This window comes from Hevea brasiliensis, chromosome 9 (genome assembly GCF_030052815.1).
Source record: "Hevea brasiliensis isolate MT/VB/25A 57/8 chromosome 9, ASM3005281v1, whole genome shotgun sequence".
Classification (NCBI taxonomy): domain Eukaryota; kingdom Viridiplantae; phylum Streptophyta; class Magnoliopsida; order Malpighiales; family Euphorbiaceae; genus Hevea; species Hevea brasiliensis.
In genome coordinates this window covers 35695223-35716004 of record NC_079501.1, presented here as the reverse complement: position 1 = coordinate 35716004, position 20782 = coordinate 35695223, and the positions used below count along the sequence as shown (strand labels likewise).

Sequence of the window (20782 nt, the reverse complement as noted above, 5' to 3'; positions counted from 1 at the left end):
ATTTCATAAATCATTGTCATGCAACTCAAGCCTAATTTATTATTGTAAGGGAGCCCTGGTCCAAGATATTGAACAATATGGAGGTAGAGTAGTCATATGCTCTGAGTTAATGACAAAATGAGGTCAAATATATTATTAAATTTCAATTTTAGCCAATCGTTTGTAGCTAAGCAACATTTTTCTATCACCTCAGCAGAAACAATCTTATTTTAACAGTTATGATTCTCTCCCTCCCCACATGTGGCACCTAAATTGCTGAAGAAAAGTGAGAAAAAAACAATATGTTCATCAGTTGACTCCATAGATCCATTTCTCAGCATTGCTTGAATAACTAACCAATTCCCTCGGTTTGAACCACAAATTAATCTCATCCTTGGCAGTTTCAGGGCGATCACTTCCATGGATGATATTTTTACATGGAAAAAGAATAATAAGCTTACAGCGGTGGTACATAGACACAACACAGATAAAGCAAATATGGAATGTAATAACACAATTATAGGATAAAGTCAATTGCTAGATGGTAGATGCAGTTCAAGGTATGAAACTGCCTTCCTAGAGTCAATATCTAATCAACAAATAGACAAAACAAAAGCCAAGCAATGTAAGGAGGATTTCATATCATAAATTAAAGCAAAATAATGATTTTGATTAAATCCAAATTAATACCTTTTAACAACAATGGCTAGATAACCTCTGATAGTTCCAGGTTTTGATTTCTTGGGATCTGTGGCTCTAATGAGTTTCCTACCATATTTAATCACCCCTTCTCCTTCCCAGACCTACTTGAGTTAGATCAGTTCATAACTCAAAAGCACAAGCTAATAATTAAAATGAGAATTTAGGCTTTTCATACCATGGCAACAATAGGGCCTGAACTAAGGAAGTCACATAGACCATTGAAGAAGGGTCTTTCCTTCAGATCATGATAATGCTTCTTAGGAAAATCCTTTGAAGGAACAACTATCTTAATTACCACAAGCTTGAAACCTTTACATTGAAACTGAGATATGATTTCTGAAATCTGGAATAAAAGGTCACATCACATAAGATATGTCAAACAACACACTTGGTTAAAAATGAAATCTACAAGATATTAATATTAAAAGCCATCTAAACAACAAGTGATGATTATATGTGTGTGTGTGTGTGTGTATATATATATATAATTAAATTTTATTGTCTCCAATAAGCTAGACAATGGAGAAATGCTAAGGAAAGTAAAGGCCTCTCAAGTAATAAGTACAATTGAGATGCTTGTCCTACTAGCCCTCTCTGTACTCCATTAAGCTTGATTGCAATGAAAATGATCTCCATTTGAATAAAGAATAAAATATATTTTTTAACAAGAAGAAAATAAAAGAACTCCGCCTAAGTAGTTTGGGCTTAGTCAGTCTCAAGCCCCGGATAAAAGAGGAGGGTTGCGGTAGGTGACAACCAGCATAAAAAATTTCATCACATCTTATGATATGGATTCAAATGATATAAACGTTGGGGCGTCCTCTACTTACGACGATCTACATTGGAGCCCGAGTGTAGTGAGAAATATGTAAGGGTGTAGAGCGTTCACCGAAAGCGACGCGCCATACCGACACCTGGGTATGGTGTTAAATGAACAAGGCTTCCCGCATCATGGACAGGTGTGGATAAAGAAGTTAGTCCATAGGACAGATAGTAGCACAGATAGTAGAATAGAATACCAGATAGGCATAGAGAACAATAGAAGATATCATAGAAGGAAATCAATTAGGAAGGAACACGATAGGAGGGGAATCTGGGTTGGAACTTGGAATATTGGATCACTTACAGGAAAATTAATGGAGCTTGTGGATACCTTAGCAAGGAGAAGGGTAAATATTGCTTGCATTCAGGAGACTAAATGGGTAGGAGAGAAAAGTAAGAAAGTGGGTAATTCAGAGTACAAACTGTGGTTTACCGAAAAGGAGAGAAATAAGAACGGTGTGGGAATAATCATAGAAAGGACGTTGAAAGATACTGCAATAGCTGTGAAAAGAGTAAGAGATAGAATTATACTAGTAAAGCTAGTACTAGAAGGAGAAACAATAAATGTAGTTAGTGCTTATGCCCCACAAATATGACTAGATAGTGAGAGTAAACAAAGGTTTTGAGAAGATATGGATGATCTAATGCAAAGCATATCGAATGAAGAGAATGTTTTCATTGGTAGAGATTTGAATGGACATGCAGGAAGTGATAGGCAAGGCTATGAGAATGTTCATAGAGGTTTTGGATTTGGCAACCGAAATGAGAAGGGAAAAAGCATTCTGGATTTTGCTATGGCATACGACCTGATACTAACAAATACCTACTTTATAAAAAGATAGTCACATTTAGTGACTTTCAAAAGTGGCCAACATAGAAGCTAAATTGACTTCCTCTTAACCAGGAAGACAAATAGAGCTCTATGCAAGGATTGTAAGGTCATTCCAGGTAAGGCTTTAACAAGTCAACATCGGTTAGTGGTCTTGGATGTCAAGTTTAGGAACAATTCAAGTAAGGTTAGAAGAAATAGTGTAGCTCGAACAAAGTGATGGGAGTTCAAAAGAGTAAAGCAAGTGAAGTTTAAAAATGAGCTTTTCGAGTCCGAAGCATGGAAGCTGGATATGGAGGCCAATGATATATGGATACAGATGGCATCAAAGATTAGAGAAGTAGTTAGAAAAGTACTTGGAGAGTCTAGAGGACATGGACCACCCTCAAAAGAGAGATGGTGGTGGAATGAGAAAGTACAAAAGGCAGTGGAGAGAAAGAGAGAATGGTATACGAAATTACCTAAGTGTGATAATAATGAGGCATATGAATAGTACAAGATAGCAAAGAAAGAAGCAAAAAAGGCAATTAGTCAAGCAAGAGCGTACGCTTTGAAAAGTTATATGAGAAACTTGGAACTAAAGAAGGGGAGAAAGATATTTATAGATTAGCAAGGAGGAGAGAAAAGAAATGTCAAGATCTCAATCAAGTTAGGTGTATTAAGGATAAAGAAGGAAAAGTATTGGTGAAAGATGAGGACATTAAAGAAAGATGGAGAAATTATTTTCATGATCTCTTTAATAATAGTCAAAATGGTAATAGCATGAATATAGACTACAGAACAATAGAAAAGAATGTGAATTATAATAGAAGGATTAGATCTTTAGAAATAAAGGGAGCACTTAAGAGAACGAAAGTGGGTAAAGCCTGTGGACCCGATGGAATACCAATTGAAGTGTGGAAGTATTTGGGAGATATGGGAGTGGCATGGTTAACTAAATTATTTAATAAGATTCTAATTTCAAAGAAAATGCCTGATAAATGGAGGAGGAGTATTTTAGTACCTATTTTAAAAAATAAGGGAGACATACAGAGTTGCTCAAACTATAGGGGAATTAAACTCATGAGCCATACTATGAAGTTGTTGGAGAGACTTGTGGAACATTGACTACATCATGATACTTCTATCTCTCTCAATCAATTTGGCTTCATGCCTGGTCATTCAACTATGGAAGAGATTTTTCTCTTCAGAAGCTTAATGGAGAAATATAGAGATGCGAGGAAAGATTTACACATGATTTTTATCGATTTGGAGAAGGCTTATTTTAGTGTTCCAAGAGATATCTTATGGAGAGTGTTAGAACAAAATGGGGGTATCTATTAGGTACATACAAGTGTTAAAAGACATGTATGAAGGAGAAACTACTATTGTGCGCACAGTGGGAGGGAACACAAGAGATTTTCCTATCTCAGTTGGATTGCACCAAGGTTCAGCTGTAAGCCCTTACCTTTTTACATTAGTTTTAGATGAATTAATGAAACATATACAAGAGAGTATCACTTGGTGCATGATGTTTGCAAATGATATAGTTCTGATAGATGAGACGCAAAAAGGAATTAATAGAAAGCTAGAGCTTTGGAGAAGTACTCTAGAGTCAAAGGGCTTTAAGTTAAGTAGAACGAAGACAGAATACATGCATTGCAAGTTCAGTGATGTAACATCCCTAAGTGTATAGCCTGGTATATTTCACTATTCCAATGACTGATGTCGGTCTGGATAATTAACAAGATTAGAACTACATCTAAGACAACTAGATAAGCTCTGAACACAAATAATTGGTAATTGTCAATTAGTTAAGTATAAATAAGAAAAACAGAACATAATAAGTTAAATGAGCTGAGAGTCACAACGATGGGTGACCTTCTCAAGAAGGATTGCGAAGTTGATTTAAACTCAAATTTCGAATCGTAAAATGTGACGCTACGATCCTTAGGACTATTGTGAACACAGTGAAAAAGAGAAAATCATAAAAAAGAAATGTTAAGCTGGTCAAATAATTATGTCAGAGATCCGGAAGAAATATTAAATTATTTATAAACCGGGTCAAACTGGCAATTTGGTCAATTGACCCCTAGAGCTGAATTCTGACCTAACTGTCAAATAAAATCAGAGAAAAGAAAATTTCGAAATCGGGAATTAAATTAAAGAACTAATGGAAAAATAGAAAAAAAAGGAAAAAGAAAAAGTGGAAAAGTGATGACATCATGCATGACATCATGCATGATGCAATAAATATTATAATTAAAAAATTAATTTTGGATAATTGTGGTCGTCCTAAAGGATTAAAAATGCATAAAAGAAAGAAAAGAAAAAAAAAACAAAAAGTCTCCTTCCTCATCCATTCTTGCCGTCCCTCTCCCTTGGTCTCTCTCTCATTTTTCTTTCTTGAAACGTCCATGGAAGCTTAACTCAAGCTTCATAAACCCTAATCTAGCCATAATTTCCCTAAGGTTTCTTAAGTAAATCTTGTCCTTGAACCTTGATTCACCTATTGATAATAAAAAGGAAGAAGAAAGGAAGAAGTTTTGAAGGGAAAAAAATTCTGCATAAAGGTTAGTTGATTTCTCTTTTTGTATCTTTACATATATACTTAGACAACTTGATGGAGTGATGATTTGTTGAAAAAGGAAAAAAAATATCTTTAAGAACTATATGAAATTCGATCAGCTATGAGTGGTTAGGTTTGGTGTGCTTTAACCTAATTGAATATGAATTCTATGGTTAGTGAAGCCATATGTATGTTTAAAGTATTGAAATTGCTTGAATTGAAATAATTGTGTAATTAGGGTTTGGACTTAGGGTTTTGGAAGACAAAAATTAGAGAAATGGTAAAATGGTGTGTTTGACCTTGTTTGATCTGAAAAATGGTCATATGTGACCAATTGTGTTGTGTAGGAAGTGTTGGAATTGAGTTTAAATTTTGATTGGTTATGGGCATTCTACGCGCAGTAGGACCAAGGTCCCTTTCAGGGACCAAAAATGAAAATCTACCAACCCAATTGGTGTGAGGCCAATTGGGAATGAAACTAGACACAAAATGACACATTTTTCAATTAGGAATCATGCTCAGAAAGTGACTAAAACCTAGTTAACAAATTGACCAAATCCGGACTTAGGTATTTTGCCCTGTACAAAAATGACCAAATGAATAGTATTTGTTCATTTGGCCATAACTTGGGCTAAGTAGGTCTAAATGACCTGCAATTTTACCAGTAGAAAGCTGAGATATAGACCTAAAACTTTCATGAAGAACACAAACTCAAATTATGCCCTTAACCAAGTCATTTAGCCACCCAACATTGCTGACCTAAAGCGCGAACCAGTTTGGTGCCCGTAAAATCAGGTTAGGCCAATCCGGCAGCCATGTTCAAATGGCTATAACTTGAGCTACAAAACTCCAAATGGAGTGATTCAAAAAGGAGAATAAATTTAAGACAATAAGGAACAATTTCTATGAAGAAAACTTAGCCAAATTCTAACAGCAACATAACCAATGGAACAGTGTAATATAGGACACCAAAATTGAAAATTTGCAATTTTGCCTAAAGGACTTAAAATTTTAGAAAACAATCAAAACCAACAAGTTAGGTGACTAAAATGTGGTATGTGGGTAAAATTAGAATTTCCATACCTATTAAGCCTTAGAAAGTTAACAAATTGACTTGAATAGTGTAGTGAATAGTAACCCCGAAACGTAAATTTTAAAGAATGCCAAATTTAGCATATTAAAGCTAGGTAAAAGTAAATTTGAATTTATTTTTGGATTTATGATAAGTTATGATACTGAAGCACTGTGAAATTGTGTGTTTCAGTTGAAAAGAATACCGGGAAAGAACCCGAGGGATCGAGTCAAGGCCAAGAGGCGACTCGTATAAGGTTTGTGCACAACATAGAATTTCTGTAAATTTTCTTCTGCACATCGTTTTGAATGAATTGAAATATTGAATTGTGATATCATTGTCTTGAAATATTTATTATACGTTTAATTTAAATTATTGAAAGTTTAATTGTATATATTTGAAATGGCATCAAATTTTTGGTAAATTGTTAAGACAGTTTTGAAATCATAGTGTCATGACCATATATTTGAATACCTGACTAGCATGACTAGTGGGGGAAATTAGTTTCGAATTTTAATTCCTTCTCTGACTGAAGTGTTGAGGTGTGTGCCAGTAGAAGAATAAAAAGAATGGGTTCCCATATATTTGAGCTAGCTAGCCTTGTGATGCGACTTATCCTTAGCCTCTAGCTACTGAGATGATATTTGTTTCGAATGGCATGATATAACTATGTGTTTTTATAAAATTTGTTTTGAGACTTTTGAAATGAAATTGTTTGGATTAAAATCTTATAAATCATGGTTTGAATTTATATTTCATGTTCAGTTTAATTTTTGAATAAATATGATTTAAATTTCGTATAAAGATTATTTTAGTATGTTGTCCACTACTGAGTCCTAATACCCAGCGATGGCTATTATTATTGTCACAGATATAGAGACTAGAGGAGCAACAGAGTGAGCTGCTGAGGATTGAGGAGCTACCTACTCTGAAGTTTATCGAGTATATTTTATACCCTAATTGTAAAAATTATTTTGATGTATGTAATGTATGTAAATGTACGAAATGGTCATGAGCAGTTGTATAAAACTTGTAATAAATTTTAGTTTGGATTTTTCCTAATGTAAATTTTGGAATGATGTATGTAAATTATTTTATCTTTAATGAAATATGAATGGAAGTATTTTGTTTTAATTTGATGAAATTACTTAGTAGTATTTTTGATGATGTTGAATTTTGGAATTTGAGAAATGATGTTGAAATTGGTTGGGATGGATGTTGATTTGATGAAGTTGATGAGATAAATCATTGGAAGTGTTTTTTTACAGGTATTTGAAGAACTGTTTTCTCAAAGTACAGACAGCACTCTGCCAAAATATTTATAAAATTTGCAGAAAAATAAAATGGGACAAAAATCTTAACTAGTTTTCAAACTCTAATCAAATGTTTTAATACCAATTAGAAAATGCTCACCACTTATAAAAGTAAGAAAATTGTTTTAAAATCCCTTGTAGGGTACTTAATGAGTTATCGGTAGGTAAAGTTCGGTAGTTTATTAGGTATTCTACGGGATCATGTTATGCCTTACAGAGGGGTAAGGTGTGATAAGTGAAGGCCGAACTGGTGATAGGGAAGGGGTTAGTTTGAATGGAGTGATACTGTCCCAAAGTAATCACTTTAAATATCTCGGCTTAGTCCTTCAAGTAGATGGAGGATGTGAGGAGGATGTTAGTCATAGGATTAAAGCTGGATGGTTGAAGTGAAGACGTGCCATGGGAGTTTTATGTGATCGCAAGATTCCCAATAAGTTAAAAGGAAAATTTTACCATACAGCCATATGACCGACCATGTTATATGGTAGTGAGTGTTGGGCACTGAATGAGTCATATGTGTCTAAGATAAGAGTTGCAAAGATGAGAATGTTAAGGTGGATGAGTGACCATACTAGACTAGATAAAGTCCATAATGAGAGTATTAGAGAAAAGGTAGGAGTGGTACCAATTGAGGACAAGTTGAGAGAAGGGAGATTGAGGTGGTTTGATCATGTTAAGCGTAGACATACGGAGACTCTAGTTAGATAAGTAGAGCACATTAGGATAGAGAATAGAGAGAAAAGAAGGGGTAGACCTAAACTGAATTGGAGAAGAGTAGTACAACATGACCTAAAAGCATTACATATTCTCGAGGATTTAACCCAAAATCATTTAGAGTGGAGAAAGAGAATCCATATAGGTGACCCCAAATTTTTGAGATAAAGGCTTAGTTGAGTTGAGTTGTAGAACAACAAGAAAATAAAGGAAGAGAAGATGAATAGGGTTTGTTAATAGATCCAGAATCAAATGCTGATTAAAGTACCTTTGCAGCATGTGCCTCCTATTCTTGGAGCATATAAACTACAAAAATATAGAATAGGAAGAAAGGAAGAGTTAACATTAGAGATTTAAAAGCAAAAAATAAATAGATCCATCCACACTATTATATGGTCACTCCCCTCCACCCTATTTTATTATCACTGTATTCAAGAGATTTAGACACAATTATTTGTAAATCTAAACTAGGAATGGGGTTCTTTTATCATTATGGTAATCTTCAAAAGAAACATAAGATATTTAGAACCAATGCTAAAATTGGTCTAGAAGTTTCACAAGATTTTTGGGGATTCATGTGCAATGTTTCAAACAAATTTTGGGAAGCAAACAGAGATATTAACCGTATAAGTGTACTGTTCCAAACAATGTACCATAAAAGTGTTTTGTTTGATTTAATTACCAAAATGGTGCGAATGTTGCTGATGTGGAAAGGGATAGTAGAAAACTACACCAAAATGCTCGTATAACTAGCGTCAGAAAAGTGGATGCCAGTATAAGCAGCGTGTGGAGTGGTTTTGCAAAGAATCTCTGTGTCCTATCATGTCATCACCTAGGGATGCTATTATAAATAGCGAGTAGATCTAGGGGTGAGGTGCACTGACAGAATATCCTATCACATCATCAGCATGTAGAGGGCAGGAAGCCATTCATACTAGCGTCCGGCATGGAGAGGCGCGACATGCCATTCATACTAGCATTCGAAGTTCATTTCAAAATTATTCCCTTAGCCACATTCATTTTTCCTCACTAACCCTCAGCTCTCTCATTAACAGCAGGAAGAAATTTTTGAAAACCTTCAGTCTCTCATCCCTCTCTTCTCTCATCTTGGTGGAGCATCCTTCTCAAGGTCAAGCAGTTGGCGTGGAGCAGCCTTCCTGCTCGGTGGACCAGTAATGAGACAAGGATGTGTAATGTGGGCCAATAAGGAGAACTTCTAGTGTGGACCAGTGAGGGAAAAGGTGAAGTTTGTCTTTGGTTTAAAGAGCACAGAAATAGTTTGAAGAAGTGATTTTTAGTGTCAACTGTTCTAGGTACGTATTACACTTATTTAAAAAATTTTGCATGTAATATGCTAGTATGTTTTGAGTGTTTAATGTGTTATGTCTTATGAGGAAGGTTTTGTGAAACTTTTGTAGAGTGTAGTGTAATGTTTTCTAGTGTAATATTTTCATGTAGTAGAGGAAAAAATAATTATGTATTGTTAATATTTTCATATCAATTAATGTTATAATATTTATTTTATTGTTATAATATTTTATTAGGTTATAGGACATCATAGATACTGCTTAAGACACATCCTCAACAATTATAACACAAAGTTTAAAAATATTGATATGAAATAAGCTCTCCGAAAAGCAGGTTAGTTATGTAAGTTTAATAGTTATCGTAACTTTACTTGAACTTATCATTGTCAGATAATGTACAGAATTGACAGTGTTTTTTGTAACAGCCCACCAAATGTAGAAATTTTTTTTTTTTATGAGGCCATGAACACAATAAAGAGCAAGCATCCAGACATGTTTGAATGGGCCATAAAGATACCTTTGGACAAATGGACACGTTCTCATGATGGAGGGAAATGGTATGGCTCCATGATAACCAATACCATTGAGTCGATTAATAGAATGCTCAATGGGATCCGTGCATTACCAATAACTATAATGGTAGAGAATTTTTTTCTAGTGTGTTGAATATTTTGACATATGTAGGATGACGTTCTGTGAGCAATTGCAACTGGGCTTCAAATTTACATTGGCATGTCATAAACTTTTAATTGAAATTTTAAATGCAGCAAACTCACTTAATGTCTGGTTGTTTAACTATGATTGTGGTGAATTTGAAGTTTGGAATGGTGGATCTAGAAAGAAGCATATTATGAAACTTAATGACTGGATGTGCATGTGCGGGAAGTTTCAAGAGATATGCATTCCATGTTCTCATGTCATAATAGCATGCCAATCAATGTCAATTAATTATGAGCAATACATTTCAAATTATTGTACATTGGATTGAACACTTAAGCATTATGAGTGGCAATTTCATGCACTACGACATCATGATGATTGGCCGATAAATAATGATCCAATTCTTGTACCTGATCCTATACAGAAAAGGTCTAAAGGAAGACCAAAATTGTCAAGGAAGAAGAATGCAATGGATTGGAGGGTGAATGGAAAAGTTGGGGAGATGTCTACAATCCATTGTTCACTCTGTCGTGAACAAGAACACATAAAAACGAGTTGTCTCGTGTGAAAGACAACCATGAAATAATTATGTTAATCTTATCAAATACATTCTATTGAACAAATCCTCTAATTATTTTTAAATTACCATATATTGTTGCAAACTACTTTTATTTTTAATTATTCATTTTATGTGTATAAATGTAATAGAGATTAATGCATAGGAAGATGAATTGTGTCTCATCACATAAGAGTCATCCAAACACTTCAAATGAAAAAACCAATGAAAATATAGTAGACAAATATAGAGACCCTAATGGATGTGCATGGTATGGTCATAAAAGGGCATTTGTCAATTTAAAGTATTATGCATGTCTGTAACAAGAATTTGCAAACCACATATTTATAACTAAGCATTCAAAAAATACTTTAGATTTTAAAAAAGTTACAATTGCTCAACAGCATGAATGGGATATATTATGGGAGACACGTTGTGAATTAGAAGCATACTGTAGATTCACCATTTACCTATCCCAAAGGTTTGATCAATTGAGGTAGAAAGGAATTCAATCAAAGGTATCTAGAAACTTAAAGCACTATTGTGTGCTGAGAATGAGATAATGAATAATCGTCTTGAACTATTTCACAAACAATGAATGTCATTTATAAATATGGATGAAGTTAATAGAGTACCTGAAGCTACCTTAAAATTGAAAGATGATGAGATTTTTTATTTTAGTGATAGTGATGAGAGTGATTTTATGCATTATCTCCCACATTGTTTACCGCTTTGTTGCTAGTTTTAGTACAGTTCATGTTAACTTAATCTTTATATATTATCAGTGTAAGATAAATGTAATGCAATTTTAAATATGAATTGTTACCTTTTGATGTGTTTATTTTGCAATTATATTTTTTAGAATTAAAAGGAGTTCTTTACTATAAGGATGAATTAAAATAAAACAATTAACGAAAGGGGGGTGAAGGGTGAGAGAATTGACAAGTTGCTTGGGACAAGTAGTGTCCATCTATCATTTTTATTTTAATTTATCCTTATGATAAATAGCTCCATTTATTGCATAATTGAACACATTAGTTGCATTATTATGTGTTTCTTATTTATTTATTTGCGCTTCCTTTTGTTTTTGTGTTTGATAAAATCATGGCTTGTATAATGCTCACTCCAAAGAGGATTGTCAATCGATAACAATGGGAAAGAGTACATGCTGTGATTAAGAATTTGGTTAATCAACCAATGGAAGTAACAATCTCAATTACAAGGGATTACCTACTTTCCCTTATGAGGCATATGATAAGGGTTAACGGGCTAATTCAACAGATTATATGGGAAGGAGAGCTATTAACAAATAAAACTAGATATTTGGCTTTGAGATCAGCTTTTAGTTTTGTTCAAAACAAGGGTATACTCAATCGCGTCTGGCGAAAATTAGAAGCTAATCGTACCCCATCATATTTACTATTTCTTAAAGACTTTGTGAAATAGTATGCTAGTTGGGTCACCAGGAGGACTATGTGTCAGTCGACTCGTATACATATGCATGATAGTATTAGACATTCTCTAGTGAAGGCAATGTTACCTAAAATTGACTTCAAATTGGAGAAAGACCTTTTTGATGAGCTAATTAGATCATGTCCAGTAAATAAAATAGTCAGGATGACTTAGTTAATTATAATGCTATGAACAATATGTATTTATTTTGTTTATGTACTAAACAATGTTTTGCTTATATCTTTGTATTTACTATGTATTACAGACTTATAATTAATGCATGAATGAAAAAAATGTTAATTAATATAATTACTATATTACTTATTTTTATTGCAACTCATGTATTAATTCATGTACAAGAGATATATGTGTATTGTTTTAGTTGTGAAAATACACTTTAAAAATGTATATTTGCCATAATGAATAGGTACGACTAGACAACAACAATAAAGAAGATATTACATAATACTAGGGCTGATTGATCCACAGCTCCTGCGACTCTAGCCACAATACCATTTTGAAGGGATTTGGAATGGTACAATTGAGCATGAAGTGCTTACCTGCAGGAGGTAGGAGAACATCTTGCATTCTAGCATTGACGATCGAATAGTTCCTCATCTCCGAGAGTATAGATTTATTGGCATTGCCCAACTTGGATTTTTTTTCACTTGACTGGCACTTAATTAATGCCTTTATAGAGCGATGGTGATCAGAGACCCATACATCTATGATGCCAATTGGTGAGTGTACAATCACTCTCCAGGATGTTGGCATTATTTCGGTTTGCCAATAGATAGTTTTCCTATAACTGGGATGTCAAGGGCCAATTGGCCTGCACTTTGTGAGATATTATTGGGAGTTAGACCACCCTAGGGTATTATAAGAGGACATAAACTAAAATTATCATGGCTAGCTGATGAGTTTGGAGATATTCCACATCATGCAGATGACTTAACAGTGTTACGCCATGCACGAATTGAATTTTATTACATTACATCCAAATTTTTCTTTTCAACTAATAGGTGGAGTAAAGCTCAACAGATTACTAAAGTAACAACTCATGTACTACCATAACTTCAATACAACCTTGACCGGATGCGCCCTCAAGGTATAAACCATACTTCCATAATCATAGTTAAAATAATAATATGTTATATTTTCCTTATATTTATCCTCACTTAATGTTTAGTTGCAATTAACTTGCAGATTACATGGGAACCATATACTGATGAGTTATTGAATGAGCTTCTAGAAATCTATGTTCAAGGCCATCCAATTTGGAAGGCCCTTATGCCATTAGTTTACTTCCATATTGTTGAATGGCACCAGCCTGATAGGGTGCTTAGGCAGTTTGAATTGGTTCAATCTATTTCATCCCCACCGATGCAAATAGACGAGTTACTTGAGGTTACTTTTTGACTAAGTGAGAGTAAATGGAAGCACCATCATGCAACATATATTAATCATTGGAATAGGCAACAACAGTTTATTATTCAAGGACAACAAATGGTACAGGCACTCCACCATCATTCTGAATGTATGGAGTGGTACTGTCAAGTTGCGAGACGTTAGATCTCAATCAGTGGTGCTGCTATTGGTTCTGTGGTAATGATTTATAACATCTGTTATGTTATGCCCCAAATTTATAGATCGTATTCAATATATATTAGTAAGAAATTCAAATATTGAATATGGTATGTAAATTAGATTAAATGAGGGGTTAAATTAAAAGGAGGTAAAAGACACCTAAATATTGAAGTTTAGGGGAAAATTTGAAAATTTTCCAACTTAGCATATAATTGAGTTTAATTAAGATCCTTAAGTGTGATTACTTAAGTTAATTAGTCACTAAGTGAGGATAAATTACAAAGTCACATATGGTAAGATAAGATAAATATCTTAGATCACTTAAGTTAAAAAAAAAAAAAGAAATTTGTGTCTTCTTCTTCCCTTATCCAGTCGAACCACTTCTCTCTCTTTTCCTCTATTTTCTTTTATCCAAGCTCATATACAAACTCTAATTCATGAATCTAAGATAATGTTTTGTGATGGAATTGAAGGAATTAATGATTAACACATGAAATCAAAGTGAAAGAAAAGGAAGAGGTGAGCTGAATTCAAGTGGGCAGAATTATTGGTGTGGATACCCAAGACCATACGCTGAATTGGCTTGGGATTTTTGATAAAAAGTTATCGCAATTGGGAGTAAATTACTAGAACTAGGTTGAGGTATGTGCTTGTCTAAGCTTATTAGCCAAATTGTTACTTTATGAATCATTGAATGGTGACTGCCATGATTAGTGAATTCAGTGAGTAGTCTATACTAAATTATCTATAAGTTGAGTTATAGAGCTCTAATTGAGATGCAATTTAAACTAAAATTTTCGACTTACAATTTTTATATTTTGACCTGGACCTAATTTTTAGGTTAAGGTGGTTGAAATTTTAGAGCAATTTGGTATTTCAAAACTGGAATTTCAGGAATTCTAGCAAATCCAGTCCTGTGACCTTTGTGTAGTTAACAAGGTATAACTTCCTCCGTACACCTCTAATTGAGGTGCTACAGGATGCATTAAAAACTTAAGACATAGGCCTAAAATTTTGTTTTGAAGACCCTACACAAATTCTGGGTGTAAAGTGCTTGAATGTTGAGTGCAAACTTGAGTTGACAATCTGAAAACCTAGAATTTTCGGGATAATGCATCTATGAACAGTAGTTGGTAATTTAGCTATAACTCATACTATAGGCCTCCAAATTAGGTGATTCTTAAACTGTTGAAAACTTAAAACATGTAGGAATATATCTTATGAAGACTACTTTGATTGAATCTATCTTTAAAATGATCAAATTGGCCTATAAATAGGAACCATGAATCCTATCTATAGCCAGAACTAGTCAAGTAAAAATTGGATAATATGTAGAAATTAGAGCATAATGATCAAATTGGCCTACAAATAGAAACCATGAATCCTGTTCGTAGCCAGAACTGGTCAGGTAAAAACTGGACAGTATGTAGAAATTAGAACATAACTTGAGATCTAGACCTTGGAATGAGGTGATTCTTGATTTAAATGAAAGGTAAGACATTAGACCATAAATTGTATGAAGACCATATAAGCTAATTCTACGTTTAGAGTACCCAAAAATTTAATAGAAAATAGGGTACCAATGTAAGTGATCCTCCCAAAATGATAACTTGTCTTTTTGAATAGCTTGTAAATGAAGGGTTATAAATGAACTCCTACTCTAAATTGGATCAAACTAATTTTTAATGAAAGTTAAGACATAAATTGACATGTTTTTATGAAAGGAATTGGTCTTGAAAATGTCTTTCTCTAGGTCTAATTGTGGTTGCAAAATGAGTTAGGAAATTTGCCTTATTTGAAAGTGATTTGATTGATTCTAAATGCTATGTAATGGGGTGCTACTACTTTGCTAAATGAAATGATAAGTTATATAATTATGTTTTTGTTTGGAATATGCAAATGATTATGTGATGATAAGAATTGATGTTATGATAATGAGTGTCAATTATTTCTTGATATAAGAATATTGGAAATATGCATGACCATGTTATGAGATTGATAAGGCCCAAAATTCTATCTAGCTTGAAAATAGAAACCAGATAGTTTGGCATGCTAAATGGGAAGTAAGTTAGCAGATCTGCAAAATGAATTGAACCTATATCTTTGATGATTTAAAGACGGCATTTAAAAAACGGTGTCGCAATATACGCACTGATTCTAAAAAGGGCATGTAAGATGACACCTGAGAGAAGGTGTTACAGTAGTGAAAAGGACACGTAAGACAACATCCAAAAGAAGATGTTGCAGTACTAAAGAGAAAATATAAAACGACATCTGAAAGAAGGTGTCGTATTAAAATCCTAGTATCTAGTATAAGGAAAGTTATACTAAGAAAGAATTGGCTATTAAATGGAAATAATAAAATGACAAATATTCATGTCAAACAAGTTTCTCATTTATTTGTAAATTTGAATCTTACCTTGGTTAATAAATAACTTGTTTCTATATGCATATCTCATGAGCAAGATCAGTTGATTTCAATTAAATAGTTACAGTGGAATGCCTTATTCATTTTTGCAAAGTGGTTATGAATTGTTACTTGCTTGAAAATATTGTAATCCATTATTAAATGCATACAGTACGTATAGTTATAGATGACTATAGACGACTATTAAATGAGTCGTTTAAAGCTAGACATGCACCACTAAGCTATATGCTTAGCACGATGGGTTTTTACCTCGTGTAGGTACTGAAACCAAAGGTCCACAAAGAGTAGATCACTAGAGTCTGCATCAGAGAAGCAATATTTTGTCAAGAGTTTAATTAGAGTTTTCTTTCTTTACTTGTAAATGATTCTTTTTGTATAAGTTGTATAAGTAATTAATGATGAAAAGTTATATATGAGTAAATGACTTTGTTGTAAATATTGTATTTTGCTTAAACCACTTGTGAGAAATTTTTTTTTCTTAGTAAATGTGGATTGTTCATATGAAATCAAGATATAGTCCTTTTTATAGGTTGTGGAAATTAAAGGTAACGCTCCTACTTCAACTGTTATGTTACCAGATCGAGGGTGTTACAATTTTTGCTATAAGAGCCTAGGTTTAAGCAATTCTGGAACTAGATAAAGGAGATGTTAATAAGTCACATAGGGTATAATAAATCGGATTTGTGTGACTCTGATGCAAATCTACTCTCTTATTTATTGTATGGGATTAGGTATGGATCCCGCCTCGCAACGAGCCACACATGATGCTACTGAAAGTAATAGCCACACCAATGTGGGCAATAGAAACCCAGAAAATGTTCCTCCATAAGGCTTGGCTGGCCTATCTAATCGAGGCCAGAATGCTTTATTTCAATAAATGACTGACTTCTTTAGACACATGAAAGGGGCTATCCGATAGGCTCCACAGAGAAGCCATCCAAAAAAACTTAGGAAGTACGGGGTAGCGGATTTCTATGGCAAAAATGATGATGATCCCTCCACTACTAAATTCTGGTTGGAAAGGACAAAAAGAGTTCTACATTAGCTCCACTGCACACTATATCAGAGTTTAGAGTGTGCAATATCTCTGTTACAAGAAGAGGCATACCAGTAGTGGTTAACAGGGATTGATCATGCAGAGAAGGCATAGCCTCTATGGGACATTGTTGGGTTTCTTTTCTTAACTGAATTTAGAAAGAAATACATTAGTTGATAGTATTTGAAAAGTAAGAGGAGGGAGTTTATTCAGTTGAGGCGAAGATAATTATCAGTCACTGAGTATGAGAGAGAATTTATCAGACTCAGTAGATATGTTAAAGAGATAGTTACCACTGAGAAGATCAGGTGTAGGAGGTTTGAGGATGACTTGAATGATTACCCCAGACTCTAGCTCACTGGGATGTAGATAGATGACTTTTCTAGATTGGTGTCAGCTGCCTTAAACATTGAAAGAGTTAAGGCTGAAGAACAAAGCAGAAAGAATAAAGATTGGAAGAGGGGACAATCAAGCAACATCTCCTCCAGTAATAAGAAGATAAAGGGACCTCAGAGTCAGACAATAGCTTACAGTACTAGGCAGGGGATCCCATTTAGGCTTAACTCACAACAACAGGGTTCCACTGCTAGTTCACCAGCTGTTTCCTCTAGGAGACCAGCATTACTACAATGTGAGTATTGTGGCCATCCTTACCCAAGCAGTTGTAGGAAAATGACGAAGGCCTGTTTTAAATATGGGGCCACTGATCATTTCAAGAAGGATTGTCCTCAGTTAAAGGGTACTGATGCACCATGGACTCAGACACAAACATCCATGCATGGTACTTAGAGAGGCAGGAAGCCAGGCAGATCAAAACCAGCTGGGATGAGTTAGAGAAAGATATTAGAGATAGTTAACAGACCCCAGAAAAATAGAGCCCCAACCAGAGCATATGTAATGAAAGCTAGAGAGGATCAAGATGCTCCTGATGTGATAGTTGGTAAATTTCTATTATTTAATACTGAAGTGTATGCATTGATTGATTTGAGATCTACATATTCTTATATAAGCACCACTACAACAAGTGAAAAGGGTTTACATGCTGAATTATTGTCACATGATATATTGGTAACTCATCCTATAGGACATATTGTGACAATAAACAAGGTGTTTAGAGATTGCCCAATTAGGGTGCATGATAGGGAATTTCCTGCAGACTTTATATAATTGCCTTTCCATGAATTTGATGTTATCATGGGTATGGATTGGTTAGCTAAACATCAGGCTATGGTTGATTGCAAATTAAAAAGGATTGTGTTAAAAGCTTATGATAATTTTAATGTGGCTGTATATGGTGAGAGACAGAATTTATTATCAAATGTAATCTCGGCTATTACAGCCAATAAGCTAATTAGACAAGGGTGTGAGGCATTTTTAGTACATGTCATAGACACTAGAAAGGAGGGTTTGAATATTCAGGATATTTCTATAATCAATGAATTTCAAGATGTATTTCTTGAAGAATTACCTAGGCTACCACTAGATAGGGAGGTAGAATTCTCAATTGATGTGCTCCCTAGTATGGTACCAATATCAATAGCACCCTATAGAATGGCTCCCATTGAGTTGAAGGAGTTGAAATTGTAGCTTCAAGACTTACGTAACAAGGGGTTTATACGCCCTAGTGTGTCATCTTGGGGAGTGCCAGTACTGTTTATCAAAAAGAAAGATGGGACCCTTAGGTTGTGCATTGACTACAGGCAGTTAAATAAGGTGACAGTCAAGAATAAATATCCTTTACCCTGGATTGATGATTTATTTGATTAGTTAAAAAGGGCCAGGGTCTTCTCCAAAAATTGATTTGAGATCCAGGTATTACCAGTTGAAGGTTAAGGAACCTGATCCTAAGACTACATTCAGAACCAGATATGGCCACTATGAATTTTTAGTGATGCCATTTGGGCTAACGAGTGCCCTAGCTGCCTTCATGGACTTAATGAACCAAATTTTCAGACCCTATTTAGATCAGTTTACAGTTATTTTCATTGATGACATACTGGTCTATTCTAAAACAAAGGAAGAACATGCTCAACACTTTAGAATTATGTTATAGATTCTAAGGGACAAGCAGTTGTATGCTAAGTTAAGCAAGTATGATTTTTGGCTGAATGAAGTTTCCTTCCTAGGCCACATTGTATCCTCAGAGGGCATAAGGGTAGATCCTAAAGAGATAGAAGCTATTTTGGAATGGAAGACACCTAAGAATGTGACAAAAATCAAAAGTTTTCTGGGATTGGCTGGATACTACAGAAGATTTGTGAAGGGGTTTTCCATGATAGATTTACCAATGACCAAATTGCTATATAAAACTATCAAGTTTGAATGGGCAGATAAGTGTCAGGCTAGCTTTGATAAATTAAAAGCTATGCTTACAGAAGCTCCTGTGTTAATACAGCCTACATCGGGAAAGGATTTTGTGATTTATTGTAATGCCTCGTTAAATGGACTTGGCTGTGTGTTGATGCAAGAAGGAAAGGTGATAGCTTATGCTTCCAAAAGCCACATAAAAGAAATTATCCTACTCATGATTTGAAGCTAGTAGCCATCGTCTTCGCTTTGAAAATATAAAGGCATTACTTATATGAGGAAAATGCTACATTTATATAGATCATAAAAGTCTGAAATACCTACCTTCACAAAAAGAATTAAATCTGAGACAGAGGAGATGGATGGAATTACTTAAAGACTATGATTGTATTATAGATTACCATCCAGGAAAAGCCAATATAGTAGCTGATGCCCTCAGTTGGAAGTCATTGGTAGTTTTAAAGGTAATGAATGCTCATCTAAAGTTGACAAATGATGGTGTGAATGTGGCTGAACTGAGCATTAAATCCAGTTTGATTTAACAAGTGCAAGATACACAGAAAACAGATGAGAAGTTAATGACAATAGTTAGTAAATGGTCAGATGATAAGGAAGGTGGATATGTGATAAAAAGAGATGGTTATTTATATTACAAAGACAGGCTCTGTGTGCCGAATGTAAGTGATTTAAAGTAGAGCATCCTTAGAAAAGCACACACTGTTGCTTATGCTATACATTCGGGTAGTAACAAGTTGTATAAGGATCTGACGCTACATTACTGGTGGCCTGGTATGAAGGAAGACATAGCAGAGTATGTGTCTAAGTGCCTAACATGTTAGTAAGTGAAGGCTGAACATCAAATACCATCTGGTTTACTACAACAAATCTTTATACTAGAATGGAAATGGGAAAGGATTACCATAAACTTTGTTATAGGCCTCCCTCATACACAGAAAAAGCATGATTCAATATGGGTTATTGTGGATAGATTAACCAAGTCAGCTCATTTTCTTCTAGTTAGACAAGACTATTCACTAGATCGGCTTACTGAATTATACATCAGTGAGATAGTCAGATTGCATAAAGTGCCCATGTCTATCGTATCATATCAAGACCCATGGTTTACATCAAGATTTTGAAAAAGTTTTCATAAGGCCTTAGGTACTTGACTCCACTTCAGTACAATCTTCATCCTCAGACAGATAGATAATACGAAAGAGTTATAAAGGTGCTAGAGGATATGTTGAGAAGCTGTATTATTGAATTTGAAGAAAGTTGGGATAAATGCCTCCCACTGATAGAATTTGCTTATAACAATAGTTATCAGTTTAGCATCCATATGGAACCTTATGAAGCCTTATATGGTAGGAAGTGTAGAACTCCTTTATGTTGAACAAAATTGGGTGAAAAGAAGTTAGTGGGACCAGAACTTATGAAATAGACAGAGGATAAAGTAAAACTGATAAAGGA

At 34.4% G+C, this 20782-nt stretch overlaps 1 pseudogene; it reads right to left on the bottom strand.

Annotated features, from left to right (window-relative positions):
* Positions 1–288: 288 nt before the first annotated feature.
* The window catches only part of LOC110646525 (nucleoside diphosphate kinase III, chloroplastic/mitochondrial-like), a 63756-nt pseudogene continuing 43262 nt past the window's right edge, over positions 289–20782 (bottom strand).